The sequence below is a fragment of the Mandrillus leucophaeus genome, unplaced genomic scaffold, assembly GCF_000951045.1.
Source record: "Mandrillus leucophaeus isolate KB7577 unplaced genomic scaffold, Mleu.le_1.0 Scaffold60, whole genome shotgun sequence".
NCBI classification, from domain to species: Eukaryota; Metazoa; Chordata; class Mammalia; order Primates; family Cercopithecidae; genus Mandrillus; species Mandrillus leucophaeus.
Window position 1 is genome coordinate 6,685,274 of NW_012106475.1, and position 16,179 is coordinate 6,701,452.

The following is a 16,179-nucleotide window of genomic DNA, read 5'->3' on the forward strand; positions in this document are numbered from 1 at the left end:
TGAACTTTTGTAAATCAAAGAAAGTGCTACATAGAATTACATCCAAAGGCAAGTCTGGATTTGAAATTAATGACTGTGGGATTCAGAAATGATTTTGAGATGAAGTGAATAGTTCAAGAAAATTTGCATTGCAGTAGACAGCATTGCTTAGGGAAACTCCTCTGTAGAATCTCAGAGACAAAGATCATGTCTGTTATTTTAATTCATAGCCTCAGGGGGCTTGGAGAGAGGAGGAAGAGTGAGAGTTCTGAAGCTCGTTTTTTTTTGAGACAGTCTCGCTCTGTCACCCAGGCTGGAATGCAATGCTGCGATCTCAGCTCACTGTAACCTCTGCCTCCTAGGTTCGAGTGATTCTCCTGCCTCAACCTCCTAAGTAGCTGGGACTACAGGTATGAGCCACCACGCCCAGCTAGTTTTTCTATTTTTAGTAGAGACAGTGTTTCACCATGTTGACCAGGATGGTCTTGATCTCCTGACCTCGTGATCTGCCCGGCTCAGCCTCCCAAAGTGCTGGGATTACAGGCGTGAGCCACAGCTGTGCAGAAATAGGACTGTTTTCTCTTTCTGAAATAGATTAGCTTTTAGATATATAGCAATGTCTAGCATTGGTCAAGCGCTTGGTATGTATTTTACTTATTTGTTTAATCTTCACAACAACCTTGGGAGATAGGTGCTAGAATTATCCCATTTACAGATAAGAACACTGAGACCAGAGAGTAGCTTATTCATGGTCAAATAGCTAGTAAACGGCAGCATCAGGACCAAATCTCTGATTCTGGCTTCAGAGCCATTCTCTACCCTCTTAAGAGAGTCCAAGTACCAAACCTATGAGACTAAGAACTATTAAACATTCCTGTGCACATTACTATCCCAAGGTTAAGGGTATGGAGCTGAATCCTCTTGGTGCCTAACGCCCTAGTCTGCCCTACCATACTGTTGGTCTGGAAATTCTGCAGAAACGTGGGTGGGATCTTTTATTTTCTAATCTCCAGTGCTCAGCCCTTACTTTATGGCTGCTGGAAGAAAAGCAGGAACTAGCTCTGCTCTTTAGTCCATAAATGGCATAAGGAGGCAGCACCAGGCTTAGTATTAATAGTTTTTTGTTGTTGTTGTTTGTTTTCTTTTTGAGACAGTCTTGCTCTTTCGCCCAGAGCTGGAGTGCAATGGAGCCATCTTGGCTCACTGCAACCTCTGCCTCCCGGGTTCAAGCAATTCTCCTGCCTTAGCCTCCCAAGTAGCTGGGATTACAGGCACGCACCACAATACCCGGCTTTTTTTTGTATTTTTAGTAGAGACAGGGTTTCCCCATGTTGGCCAGGCTAGGCTTGAACTCCTGACTTCAGGTGATCCACCTGCCTCAGGTGATCCACCATGCCTAGTCTGGATGTATATGAATTTGTCATATATTGAAGAATACTTCAGACCAGGTGCAGTGGCTCACACCTGTAATCCCAGCATTATGGGAGACCGAGGCAGGCAGATCACCTGAGGTCAGGAGTTCGAGACCAGCCTGGCCAACATGGTGAAACTCTGTTTGTATTAAAAATATAAAAATTACCCAGGCACGGTGGCAGGTGCCCGTAATCCCAACTATTCGAGAGGCTGCAGTAGAAGAATTGCTTGAACCCAGGATGCAGTGAGGAGAGATCACACCACTGTACTCCAGCCTGGGCGACAGAGCAAGACTCCATCTCAAAAGAAAAAAAAAGAATATTTCTATTGTGTCTCATCTTACAGATAATGCTGAAATGAATATTTACACACATGTGTGTTTTTGTCTTGGACTGATTTCATTGTTATTTATGAAAAAAAATCCTAGAAGTGGAATTGTTAGGTCAAAGAATATTTGTATTCTAAATTTTAATTGATATTTGCACCTGCCACAAAGAGGTTGCACCAGTTTGCTCTCAGTGAGAAGGAATTTTCAATGCTGAGTCTAACCATCCTTGTCATCTGACTAGAGTTTTATATACCTAACATACAGCTTTGCTGTGTGGTATGACAGGTAAATCAGATGATAAATATATTAAACAAATGGACACATTTGTCAAAATGTTTTGAATTGCTTGATGGGAAAGAGTGTGAGAGCCTGATGTATCTCTGGCAATGACACTCTTGTGGCAGAGAAGAATCGGGTGTGGCTTTCATGTCTGGTAACTTGCAAATGGTCACTTGTGCAAGATATTTACCATATTTCACTGGGACCTCCTAACGTCATACTGTTTTGATCTAAACCCAGGTTGGTAAAGAAAATGCATATGATATGAACTTACATACCTCCCTGAATGCTACATCAGAGAAGCATATAGAATTCAACTCTATAAAATCCACCTTCCCCTCTGAAATGTACATCTCAAGGTGTGTGCTCCTGACTCAGGTTAACCTAAACTTACTTGACTTTCTTCATCAAAGCCACCTGAGAATTCAGTAATTCCTTTGCGTTTGTGGCTTTTAAAGATTCCCACCTCAGCTGGAGGGTTTAGTGTGTAGATCATTAACACCTGAGACTTTTGGGCCCCACCTGAAGTTGTACAGTGGTAGAGAAACACAACTGGCTGCAAACGTATCAGCCTGAGCATTTAAAGTTGTTAGCCACAGTAAGCTTTGTAGATTAGCTATGAACTCGTGAGTTCTGTCCTTATCTGTCATTACCAAGGATGGTAAAAAGTCAACTATATTATAAACCTAGTCTGTATCTGGTATGACTTTACGCTCCCCATCTTAACAAGGCGCAGACGAGTAGGTGACACCTAACCTAATGAAAAAATCATTTTTAGATGCTAGAAAATAAATTTCCTGCTGAGTTAGGCCCAGATCATTCTATTAACAAAATGTGCTGAAATATGAAAAAGCATACAGCAGCGGGGCACAGGCAAATTGGAGTAGAAAAGAGTAGACAAAGGGACTAGCAGGCAAGCTGTTATAGCAATTCAGGAAGAAGATGGTGAATGTCTAGACTAAGGTAGTCCTAGCAAAAGCAGAAGGGAGGTAGCCAATCTGAAGAGCCGGGCGTGGTGGCTCACGCCTGTAATCCCAGCACTTTGGGAGGCTGAGGCAGGTGGATCACTTGAGGTCAGGAGTTCGAGACCAGCCTGGCTAACATGGTGAAACCCTGACTCTACTAAAAATACAAAAAAATTAAAAAATAAGTAGTCGGGCATGGTGGTGCACACCTGTAATCCCAGCTACTCGAGAGGCTGAGAGGCAGGAGAATCACTTGAACCTGGGAGGTGGAGGTTTCAGTGAGCCAAGACTGCCCCACTGCACTCCAGCCTGGGCAACAGAGTGAGTGAGACTCCATCTCAAAACAAAAAAGATAAGTAGCAAATTTGGGAGCCACCAAAGGAAGGCTAAATCAGGACGAAGGTAAGATGTAGTGCAAAGAGCTCAGGCTGGATTCTGACCTCTATCTCACAGTTGAGTGACCTCAAGGCCCCGAATCATTCATTCGGAGCCTCTGTTTTTGCACCTGTAAAATTAGGAGAGGGTGGGCGCTAAGTCCATTGAGTGTCCTTAGAAGAGAAAAGAGAGGGAAATTTGAGACACATGGTCATGTGATGATGGAGACAGAGATTGGGGTGATGGGTCTATAAGCCAGGGAACGCAAGGGTTGCCAGCAGCCGCCGGAGGCTGGAGAGAGGCATGGCAGGGACTCCCCCTCTGAGCCTTCAGAAGGAATCAACCCAGCCGACACCTTGATTTCAGACTTCTGTCCTCCAGAGCCGGGAAAGGATACACTTCTGTTGTTTTAAGGCACTGAGTTTGTGGTAATTTGTCACAGAAGCCCTAGGAAATGAACATACCATCAAGCTGGGAAGCCTTGGCAAGAGGGGTTGCCGGTCCAGGGTCACCGCGGCTGTTCACCAGCGCCCCTCTGTCCTCAGGGGCCGCGTCCTCCCCGAGGCATCCACGCTGGCTTTGGAAGCTCGTGGTACAGTTTCTCAGGAGCATCCTCGTGTTTTGATAATGCTGCTCTCCTCTCAGAAGCTAGAGTGAGTACGAGTTGATTCCAAATTACATTTAAACACTTTCTCACTTGCCTCAAGGTTTTCTTCTTGGAGAAAAGTCCTGAACACTCTCATTCCCTGGGGCCATTAAATTTCGCTTGTTTTGTAATCAACATAGCAGTTATGTGACAGTTTACAAAGCAAACCAAGGCACACGATCTGTCTCTAGCTGTTGCTTAGAATGGTGATTCTCAAACTGGGCACACCAGAATCCTATAGAAGGCTTGTTAAAATACTGGCTCCCTTCCCTCTACCCCTGTCCTCCCACCTGTTTCTGATTCAGTAGGCCATGGATTTCTCATTTCTAACAAGCTCCCACATGGTGGGCGGTGTCATTGATACTGGCCCCTGCTACACTCAAAACCAGAAGGACTCTCAAACTTTACGGCACATTAGGATTGCATAGGGAACTCCCAAACATCCCATGCCAACGCTGCACCCCATGCCTATTAAATCAGAATCTCTGAGGGTGAAACTTGGGCATCAGTCATTTTTAAAACTCCTCAGATGACTGTTTTTTTTCTGTTTTGGGTGGAGGGGGACAGGGTCTCACTCTGTTGCCCAGGCTGGAGTGCAGTGCCACAGTCTTGGCTCACTGCAGCCTTGACCTCCTGGGCTCAAGTGATCCTCCCACCTCAGTCTCCCAGTAGCTAGAACTACAGGCTTGCACTACCACACCCAGCTAATTTTATTTTATTCTATTTTTGTAGACATGAGGTCTCACTATGCTGCCCAGGCTTGTCTTAAACTCCTGGGCTCAAGTGGTCCTCCTGTCTCAGTCTCCCAAAGTGTTGAGATGACGGGCATGAGCCACAGGGCCCGACTATCAAATGATTTCAATAGCCGATCAAATAAAGAAAAAACAGTGGCTTAGTGGCCCTCCCTTCCTCCTCTCAGCCAATCCCAGAGAAGCTGGAGGGCTGGGAGCTACCCTGGCTAGGCTTGGGGCCCATCTCTCAAATCCAGGATTGGGGCCCAGCCTTGGAGTGAGGAAAGAAGACAGAAACCAGGATTCCAAGGAGGTAGCACCTTCTGTGGCCACTGCCTGCGGGCTCAATCTGGGGGCCCAGCAAGAGAGAGATGCTAGAGCTTGGTCCAATGGCCTGGGTGCAAAAAGTCCCCTTCTGCCACTCTCCTGGCTTTATGAATCTGATTTCTGTGGCTTCACTCCTCTTTGCTCTCCTTTCCTTATCTATAAAGTGGGGATAATAAAACTGCCTACCACAAAGCAAAGCTGTAAAAGATTAGAGAAAGCAATGTACTTAAAGTACCTTGCCCAGGTGGTCTAAAAGAGAGAGCTCAGCAAATGCTAATTTCCCTTTCTCACCTGCCCTCCATGTGTTTCCTCCTCCTTCATTCTGAGCTGAGCAGGAGAAAGAGACACAGGCCCACTCATCCTTTGCTTCTAGTTTCACAGCCAGAATTTGGGGCCTGACATCTTAGTCTCGCTATTTTTCCTATTAAAAGCGATCATTAGGACTACCTTTTTTTGGTTTGTTTATTATTCCGAGATTCCTTTAAAATACACATGTGTATCCCTCCTTTGTAAGTGGAAGTGTACTTTATACCTTTTTCTCCAGTTTGCTTTTTTTCACGAATCTTTTTTTTTCTTTGAGATGGAGTGTTGCTGTTATTGCCCAGGCTGGAGTGCAATGGCACAACTTGGCTCACTGCAACCTCCACCTCCTGGGTTCAAGCGATTCTCCTGCCTCAGCCTCCTAAGTAGCTGGGATTATAGGTGCCTGCCACCACGCCCGGCTAATTTTTGTATTTTTAGTAGAGAGGGGGTTTCACCATGTTGGTTAGGCTGGTCTTGAACTCTTGACCTCAGGTGATCCACCTGCTTCAGTTCCCCAAAGTGTTGGGATTACAGGTGTGAGCCACCGTGCCTGGCTTTTTCACCAATCTTGAGAGCTCGTTTGGAGGTTCTGGCAGGGGAGCACAGCTACTCATATACCTTTGACCAAAGAAGACCAGTCCTCCTCTATTGGGGATAGAGCGAGAGCACAGCTTCAGGAGGGAGGCACACAGAGCAGTGAGGGAGGAAGGGGACACCTGCCTAGCCAGCCAGACCAGCCCCTCGGGCTGGTTAGAGACACCAAGTGCTAACCCTATCCTCCATAGCTTCTTTCCACACAGTTGACCAGGCTTTGCTCGCAGAGGCAGCAATAACGAGGTGGCCTCTACCTCACTGTGGTCCTCCAGATCTCATCCCAGTGCATCTTGTCGGGGGCACCTAATGCCTGAGCAGAACTCTAGCTGCAGAGGAATCTGCAAACACAGTTTTGAGTGTTCTTGTTTCTGTCATACAGGAAGGCCCACAGCGGGTGGGAGTGCCAGTCACCACGTCCAGCTCACCAACTCCATTCCTTTCCTTTACAAATGAGAACACTGAGTCATGGGAGGGTTTCATGTGCTCAAGATCACAGAACTGGTTCACAGCCAACAGCCCCAGCTTTCACCCTTCACTGTTTATGCAGTTTGTCCTTGGTGAGTTGGACTTTCATTGACCAAACACCTTAGAAAAACAGGAGCGTACACTGTGAGCTTTTTGTTTTCTCCATGTGACAGAACACACCCCTTCGAAGCCTCCCTTTGGATGCATTATAATCATTGAGTGACTGTGGTGGGCTGAACCGTGTCCTGCCTCCCCTTCCCCAGTTCATACGTTGAGGTTCGAAGCCCCGGTACCTCAGAGTGTGACTGTGTAGGCAAGTGGGGTCTTTACAGAGGTAACCAAATTAAAATGAGGTCACCAGGGTGGGCCCTAACCCAATAGGAATGTTGTCCCTATAGGAATAGGACACTGGGACACAAACAGTATGGAGGAAGATGATAAAAGGACACTGGAATAAAACGGTCATCTACAAACCTGGCAGAACCAGGGACAGGTCCTTCCCTCACAGCCCTCAGAAGAAACAAACCTGGCCAACACCTGGATCTCAGATTTCTAGCTTCTGAAACTAAAACACACATTTCCATTGTTTAAGCCACCCAGTTGGTGGTGCTTTGCTATGGGCACCCTAGCAAACTAATACAGTAATTAAGATCTGGTAAGAAAAAAGAAACACGTATCCAGGAGACCAAGGTAGCCTCTTTTATAAATTGCTGCGTTCAGTGTTTCTGTCCACATTCATTTCTGCAACTGCTTCCCCTCTTGATGTTTCTGGTAAGCAGACTCTGGTATCTTCCCCTAAGAGGGGCTCTCTGTCAGAAAATGCTTCCTGCATCTCGCGTAGTTCACAAGCCTCTGGAGTGGCGAATTGGCTGCAGCTTCCAATGGTGATAGCATCACCAGCCCTCACAGAGAGGCAATCTGACCACCTCAGAGCTTTTGCCTCATTGGGCACCCAATGAGGATTGTCTCTCTCTTTTCAACCCTTCCTCTTGGGGAGCTGTGGCCATCTTGCCCTAAATGTATTTTCCCCCATTTTCAGAGGAGGCAAATGTGGCGTGCCAAATGCATTTTTAATGACTGAGATCTGCATTTAAACATATTTTCCATCTTTGCTGGGTCATTACATCTTTAAATCCCTTGATATTTTAATGATTTCTATGGTCAAGCAATGCATAGGTTTGTTCAAGTTATTATTCTCTACACACTTCATTGCTCATAAGATGCTCCAGCAAGAGCCCACCGAAGGCTCATTTAATACATGGCACTGTTCTTGATGTGTCCTTTCTTGGCAGCCCAACCCCTGCACTGGCAATGGTCACAGCAGAGCACATCGCACCAGGCTTCAGGTGTAAAGACAGAGAGTACAGTTCAAATGACCCCTGCAAATCCTTTCAGAAGTTGCCATGTCGGAGACCCTGACACCATTTCTCACTAAGCGTAGGATGGGCTCTCTCTCCAGTGTGGAAGCAGAGTGTTGACTCTTCAGTAGAGCCCCAGGGCAGGACTGGCCTGTGTCTAGGGGCCATGTTAGTATTATACAAAGGCTTGCTAGTGCTCACGTACGAGAATGAGGCAGGAACCAACATCTATCGGGAAAATCAGATTCATATCCCCTCACTGAGTGAAATGGGCAGAATTGCCTACATTATTTAAATGTTCTCTCTCTCACTCTCTCAGTTCAGCCTTACTAAACATATGGCAGTGTACAGCATGGCTGGATATAATATGGCAGACACAGACAGGACTGGACTGTGGTCCAGGATACCCAGGTTTCAAAGTCACAGCCTTTCAGAGATTGCTAATACAAAGGGACTTAAGAGACGGTAGACTTAGAGCAGGTAGAAGTCATTACCTTCTCTGGGCTTCAGTTTCCTCACCTGTAAGATGCATGCTTTTGAGTAGGATGATCCCAAGGCTCCCTTCTCCACCCACTGACATTTGGTGAGTTCGCAGCAGAGAAAGACTGGCCACCTGGGACAGTCTCAATGACTCAGTGGCCTCCTAGAAAAGCATGAGCCCCCTCCTGTCTCCTCCTGGGAATGTCATAAGACAGAGTTTGGTAAGAGTAAGAACAAAGATGAGAAATGGCTTCTCTAGAGGACGCCTGGAAATCCATTCTGCTGGTCTCTTCAGTTGAGCAGATCTTAATCTAGCACCTGCTAAAGACAGAGTGCTGAGTTCTAACCCCTGGCACTTCAGAGTGTGACTGTGTGGGGAAATGAGGTCTTTACAGAGGTAATCAAATTAAGATGTCAGTAGGGTGGGCCCTAATCCAAGATGACTGTCATCCTTATAGGAAGAGGAAAATGGGACACAAACAGTACAGAGGGAGGACAACAAGAAGACATTTCTTATTGTTTAATAAAACAATCAAACTTAGACCAAGGTTGGAGTTTCACAATGTCGGGGACAGTTCTCAACGGGCTGTGTTTGTGAAGTACTGGAAAAGTAAAGAAGGTGTATAAACTGTCCCTGACATTGTGGAACTCCCAATCTTGGTATAAGTTTGAAAGTTTTATTAAAGTTGAGAAAACTGAGTGTTTGGTTTTGGTTGGGGGTGAAATCCATTGGGAACAACTCTATGGCATATCAGGGCTTCTTTTTGAATGAATCTCTAGACTTACATCTCTTCGTGGCTGCGGTCATCATTAGTGCTGTTCACCAGATATTTCCAGTTCCCTTTCTACTGAGTAGATAGTAGATCCATTTGTCTTTGAGCCACTAAAATTAGATGTGGCTATGTGGCTGGCTTTGCTGATGAAATGTGAACAGAAGTCATGGGTTTCGCTTTCAGGCAAAAGCCTGAAGAACCATCACATGCTCTCCCCATGGTTCCTTTTTGGTGCTACAGTACTGAGTAATACTCTAGAGGGCGGAGGCTGGCTAGCCTGTGTCTCTGGATGAGGATGAAGTAGAGTAGAGACCTTGCTGATCCATGAGGGACATGGAAGATGAGCAAGAAACGAGCCTCTGTGGGTTTAAGCCACGGAGATTTACAAAACTCTTTTATCATGGAAAATTTCAAATATATATGTATATATGCAATATAATACATATGCATACATATAATATCAAACCTATTATACCCATTACTCAGTTTCAACAATGATCGGTGCTCAAATGTCAATGATCAATGCATAAAGCCTCTGCGATTTGGAAATTTTTTGTTGCTACAGCACAACCCAGACAGACCTCCCTAAAACAAGAAGAAAGAATGCGGTTTTATAGAAACACGAGATGAGTGACAAGGAGCTAAAGAGAACGGACACAAAATGCTTGAGATTTGATTTCTGTGCTGTATTTTTAAAAACGTGTATGCTTTTACTAATTCAGGAGAGCTGAACATCTGCATGAATTAGCTGAAGTCAAAGTTGATTGTCTTAGTCCATTTGGGTTGCTAGGACAGGAATCCACAGACTGGATAGACATTTATTTCCCACAGTTCTGGAGGCTGGGAGGTCTGAGATCAAGGCACTGGCAGAGTTGGTGTCTGGTGAGGGACTGCTGTCTGGTTCACAGAGAGCACCTTCTCCCAGAGTCCTCTTGTGGCGGAAGGAGTTTCTTTCATAAGAGCTTTAATCATCTCCATTAAAGGGCTCTTCAGGGCTCTGCCCCCAAGACCGAATCACCTCCCAAAGCCCCACCTCCAAATGCCATCACCCTGGGGGCTAGGATTTCCACCTGTGAATTTTACCTAGCATTGCTGAACACTCAGAATGGGCCTGCTTTGTGGACTCTTGTCCTTTCTCTCCACCTAAGGCCACCCCCTCCAGCTCACCCTCCAGCTCTCCTGGTAGCTGGCACCCAGTTTCTCATGAGCTCCAAGATGTGTTTTCTGTGGAGAGAGATGGAAGCCCTGTGGCCTTGCACAGGGACCTACCTCAGCTCTCTGGGCCCAGCTTTTCACATCTGGCCTCATGAAGGATGTGTAGCTGCTGCCGGCTTCAGGGGCAGCTCCAAAGAGTTAGGCCTGCTGAACAGTTAAGTCCTGTTCTCTCCACAGAGCCAGTTTGATGTAGTGCATTTGAAGTCACACAGGGGCCTTGAGGCACAGGTTTTGTTATTCCTTAGCTATACTTGTTGCAATGATAGTGGTGTAGCAAAATCTCCCAGCAAAACCTCCACCGGTGGCTGAGCCCACTGAGGACCTGTGTTTGCCAGGTTGACTTTCTCTCTGTGTAGTTCCTAAAGGACTGGAGTGTGTTGCCCAGCTACCCGTGCTTTTCCGCTAGTCTACTGGACTGCCACAGAGCTGGCACTGCTACTGTTATTCTGATTTTGGTGTATGTAATTGGGCAATTCTCCCCTCTACTCTTCTTTGTAAAAGTTAATTATTTTTCTACTGAGTTCCTCAAAAAGAAATCCAGTTGGAATTTTGATTAGGATTGTATTAAATGTATAGGTTCATTGTTGATATAATTAGGTCTTTATAAATGTCACCCAAAATAAGTCATCTTACATGAAGTCATCCTACCCAAAATGTGGAATGTATTCTATTTATTCAGATCATTTTATGTTTCCTTATTAGAATTTAAAGCATGTTTATAGAAGTTTTGTGTATTCTTGGCTATTACCTAGATATATTTTGTAATTCTTGCTGCTATTGTAAATGGTATCTTTTAAATAATATTTTCCAGCAGTTACTGTGGGTGGACAGAGATGCTGTTGATTTTTGCAGGTAGATTTTCTGTCTGGTGAATTGCTGAACCTTATGAGTTCTAATTTCTTTTCTTCTTTTTCTTTTCTTTTTTTTTTTTTTTTGGGTGGGGGTCTCGCTCTGTCGCCCCGGCCGGGGGGCAGTGGCGCGATTTTGACTCACTGCAACCTCTGCTTCCTGAGCTCAATTGATCCTCCCACTCAGCCTTTGGAGTGGCTGGGACTACAGGCATGTGCCATGATGTCCGGCTAATTTTTTGTAGAGATAGGGTTTTGCCATGTTGCCCAGGCTAGTCTTGAACTCCTGAATTCAAAACAATCTGCCCATATCAGCCTCCCACAGTGCTGGGATTACAGGCGTGAGCCACTGCACTGGGCCTGAATCTATTTTTTTCTAAATTGACAGGTTATTTTATTTTTTTTACTGCTACAATAAGAAGCACCCTCCCCCAGTCGCAGTTAATCTCTGTGATAGGTGGGGGTTGGCACTTAGGGGAAGGGTGACCCACTAGACAGGGGTGGAAAATGCCTGGGTTTTTGTGACACTAACACCTGTGTCCTCCACAGATGGAGCTCACATCGTGGAGCTCGTGAGAAGCTGAGTGCCAGCTGCCACACACATTCAGATATTTGCTGTCGGGCCACGGGCCACGCTGACGGAGAAAAGGTGGCCTAAATTATCTGGTAATGGGGGTGAGAGAGAGAAGGATGTGGCGACGAAAAGGAAGACAGAATAAGGAAAGGAATAGGGACTTCGGGGGACTTTGCCTGGGTTGGAGGTCAGGCTGGGGCCTGGCAGGTATGAAAGACAGAGGGTGATAAAAGGGCATCAGGTGTCAGAGAGCAGCTGGACCAGAAGACGCACCATCTGACAGCAACACCCAAAGACCTTTGGTCACGTAATGTGGGGACAGGGAGGGAGGAGCTCTGGCACTGGAGATAGACTTGGATACCCGGCAGTGCCCTCCCACCCCACCCACGCTGACTAGCTCACACAGGCCTTGCCCCATGTCACTGTGCTGCCTTGACACTGACACCCAACGCTGCCGGCCAAGGGACTTCTCAGGGTCCAAACTTCCTACATTCCCAGGGCTCCCAGAAATCAGAGCTGAACCCACAAGGCACACAGAGCTGGGTCTCCGAGCTGGCTCCCAAAAAGAAGTGTGTTGAGGGAAACATTCTCAGCAACAGTGAGAATGTTTTCACTGGACCACTGTTTACCTTGTTTAAGGAGAAGCTGTCGCTAAGCATTAAGGTTGCTTTGATTTGGAGACTTCTCTGCACACCAGAGAAACAGTGGCGAAGGGCCGGCCGCCTTCTGCCCGGCAGTGTCTTCCGGGGCTGTTGGAGGCAGGATGTGGCCGCCTGGTTCAACAGCTGTGATTAGTGACCCTGATGGTAGCCGCTGGCTGAGTGATTGTAAAATCAGGAAGTGAGGAGGTTTTTGTGTTCCCTCCTGGCCCCTCCTGCAGGAGCTCTGATGGAAAGGTGAGCGTGCTAAGTACAGTTGTGCTTTCTGACGTCTGCTCCTGTTTTTGCCCTTTCACTGCTTTTAATGAATTCTGGGTTCAGGCACCCTGAGCCTTGAACGTATGGAATCTGTCCTGGGAGAATATGTTTGTTTTATAGAGGTGGCGACAGAGGCATCCAGGCAGGTCTATTCATGTGGGAAAGCAGAGAGTTGCCCTGGATCCCACTTCAGGCCAGACCCTTTGTGTCTCCAGGGGAGACAGGCCTGGCACTGTCTGTAAGCAACTCTGGAAGAAGCCAGACTTTACCTGTAAACGTATAACAAAAAAAAAAAAAAAAAAGTCTATTTTGGAGCAAAGAATCCGGAAAAAGGGCTAATGGCAGATGATAGCGTTAAGTCTGGCCCAATGACCCAAATCCTGAGTTTGTGGAGGTGTTTCCAGGGGCTGAACGGCCAGGCCCAGGCTGACCCCAGGGAACCCCCAAAGCCCATGAGTGAGGCCTGCGTTTCGGGGTGTGCTCCTTGTTTCCTGTGCCGGCCTGTCTCCACATGCTGGGTGGTTGTGAAATAACGGCTTGCAGTGACTCAGCTTTATAAATAGGACATTTACAGTGAACATTACAGGAAATTCCCAGAGTCTCCTGCCGGGGCTTATTTTAGGTGTGCAGCTTACACAAGTGAAACCCCAGCCGCCCTCTTCCAGCCTCTGCTCCCCGCAGCATCCTTGGGTATCTGATTTGAGGCACTTGCTTCTGCTGTGTGACAGGAAACCACCCCAGGAGGTCTGAGAGCAATGAGGAAAGGAGGCGTCCATCTCCAGCACCATTCAGACACGCTCCTGGGAGAGAACAGCTCACATCTGGCTCACATTCCCATGTGCCAAGCGCTCTGCTGTGTTACCTCAGTGACTTTCACTGACTCCCAAGGAAGTAATAGGGATGGGGAAACTGGAATTCAAACCCATGTCCAACTCCCTCTGGATCTCGAGAGATTAACCACAGACACAACTTTTCCCGAACACAGAACAAGAAGGCAAAAGAAAGCAGAGGTCCCTGTTTTCAGGGGAGGACGGGAGAAAGGTGCCAGTACCCTGGCCTTTGGTTATATTTCCCTTTCCCTCTTCAGTAACACATTTCTTGGCAGGGCGTCTATTCTGGAAAACCAGACTTGAACTTGGAGTGGCTCAACAGCCGTTGCTGTAGCTAGGTTTGATGGAGAAGCTGAGAGAGCTGCCTGCACCCGAGTAGGAGGCTCTGTCATGGAGGGGCTCAGGCCATTGCAGGCTTAGGGCCTAAATGTTGTGCAAATATTTGCCCAACAACTCCCAGTGTGCCTTGGAACAAGCAGCAGGAGCAGCCCTGGCTGAGTCCCTGAAGAGAAATGTGGATGTGATGCCTTTGAATGGCTCCCAGCTTCTACTTCCTCATAATTTGCCAGGATCTCTGTCACCAACGAGCCTGGTTACAAGGAGAGGGGGCTCCGTGCTAGCCTGCCGGGCACAGTGGAACCTTCCGCATTTTCCAGATGAAGCTGGCACACCCATGCCTTCATCAAGCAGCAGGCACTGCCAATGCGTTTTTGAGCTACAGAATTGTATTCCCAGCAATCTGTGAGATTCTCCCCCTAGATCCTCGCAAAGCTTCTGAATTTATCGTGTTCAAAACAGAACATCCAAACTGACTTGTCTTGTATTCTCTTTCAGTTAAGGCTGCCTTCCCTAGTACCCCTAGTTAGAAACGATTGGCTCATCCTTTAGTCCTCTGCTGCTCTGCCCTTGCCCCGCCGAGTCTGATTGATTCTCCCTCCTAGCTTTCCCCTCAGTGCCTGGAGTGCATGGGTCTGACCCAGTGGGTGGTTGGCAGGGGTAGGAGTGGGAGTTGGGAGGGGCACATGACCCAAGCTGAGCTCATTAGGGCCCTTCCCCAGGGTTTTTCTAGCTGCAGCAGGCTCTTTTCTCTCTAGATGCTTGCTGGAAGGCTAGGAATCCAGAGAAACCTGTGGCCATGCATCCACAGCCTGGCAAAGCCTGCCTGCGGCAGCAAGGGGACATGGTACTGCAAGGAGAAGCCGTGATGAGCCGCGAAGAGAGACTTCCTGAGGGGACAGAGCTCCCAGTGCAGCTGTCCCCAAACCAGGTCCACCCCCGCCCCCCATCCATCCTCTACAGGCCACCAGGATTCTTTTCCATGTTCTCCAACTTTTTGTTTTAAAAAAATCCAGCTACAAAGAAGCTGACAGAATAATCCAGTGAATACCTACATACCTTCACCTACATTCACCAGTTATTAGCATTCAGTGACAGTTATGTTCCCTTTTTTCCTGTATATTCATGTATGTGTGTTTTTCCTGAACCATTTGAAAATAAGTTGCTGATGTCATGACGCTTCTCCTCTACGTATTTCTGCATGTATTGCCTTAGAATGCGAACATTTTCCTACACAGTTACAATACCGTGATCACATTCAAGAAATTTAACAGGGCTGGGCGCTGTGGCTCATGCCTATAATCCCAGCACTTTAGGAGGCCAAAATGGGTGGATCACAAGGTTGGGAGTTCAAGACCAGCTTGGCCAATGTGAAACCCATCTCTACTAAAAATACAAAAAAATCAGCCAGGCATGGTGGTAGGCACCTGTAATCCCAGCTACTTGGGAGGCTGAGGCAGGATAATCACTTGAAACTGGAAGGTGGAGGTTGCAGTGAGCCAAGATCACGCCACTGCACTCCAGCCTGGTCAATAAGAGTGAAACTCTGTCTAAAAAAAATAATAAAAAGAAAAATTAACAATAATATAATAGTATTATCTAATATTAATATATATCCACATTCAATTTTGCCAAGTGGAATTTATATATGGATATAAGATATTATTATAGTTGTTTTTTTCCCTTTTCAATTCAAGAGCCAATCATGGATAACAAATTGAATTTAGTTGTCATATCGGTTTAGTCCCCTGTAATCTAGAATTGTTTTCCTGTCCTTTTTTATATTTCATGACACTAGTATTTTTTGTATCCTTCAATTTGGATTTGCTTTTTCCTCATGATTAGAGTCATGCTATATATTTTTAAAGAGATAACACTCGATTATTTTCAGTGTATCACATTAAGAGACACACGATGTCAGTTATTGCTGGTATTAAGTTTGATCACCTTGTTAAGGTGGTATATGCCAGATCTCTTCATTGTAAAGGTACTATTTTCCCTTGAAACGTGGGAATAATTATATAAATATATATATATATGTTCTTGTAAAGTGGAAATTAAATATATGTTCTTATGCTGGTTCCCTTGGCTCCAATTTCCACAGGTCAACATAAAAAAGGCCCAGTTGCACCTGCACACACAGCGGGTTGCGTTAGAGGGGAGGAATGCTGAGCTTAGACAATCAGCATCTTTTATGATGGGCAATAAGTCTCTGACCTCTTCTGCAGAAGACATTGTCTTTCTTACACTAGGCACTAAGCATGCCTGTACCTTGCTCCAGAGGGAGTCTTGTCTTCCAAGCCTATTTGCTATTCAAGTGCCTTTGGAAAGAGATTCCAGAACAGAGGCAGTGAGTGCTCCTGCTCATAAGACACCCACAAATGTGAGAGACCCATGGAGAACAGTCTCCCAACAGATCCTGAAAAGTTATCTTTGTACAACA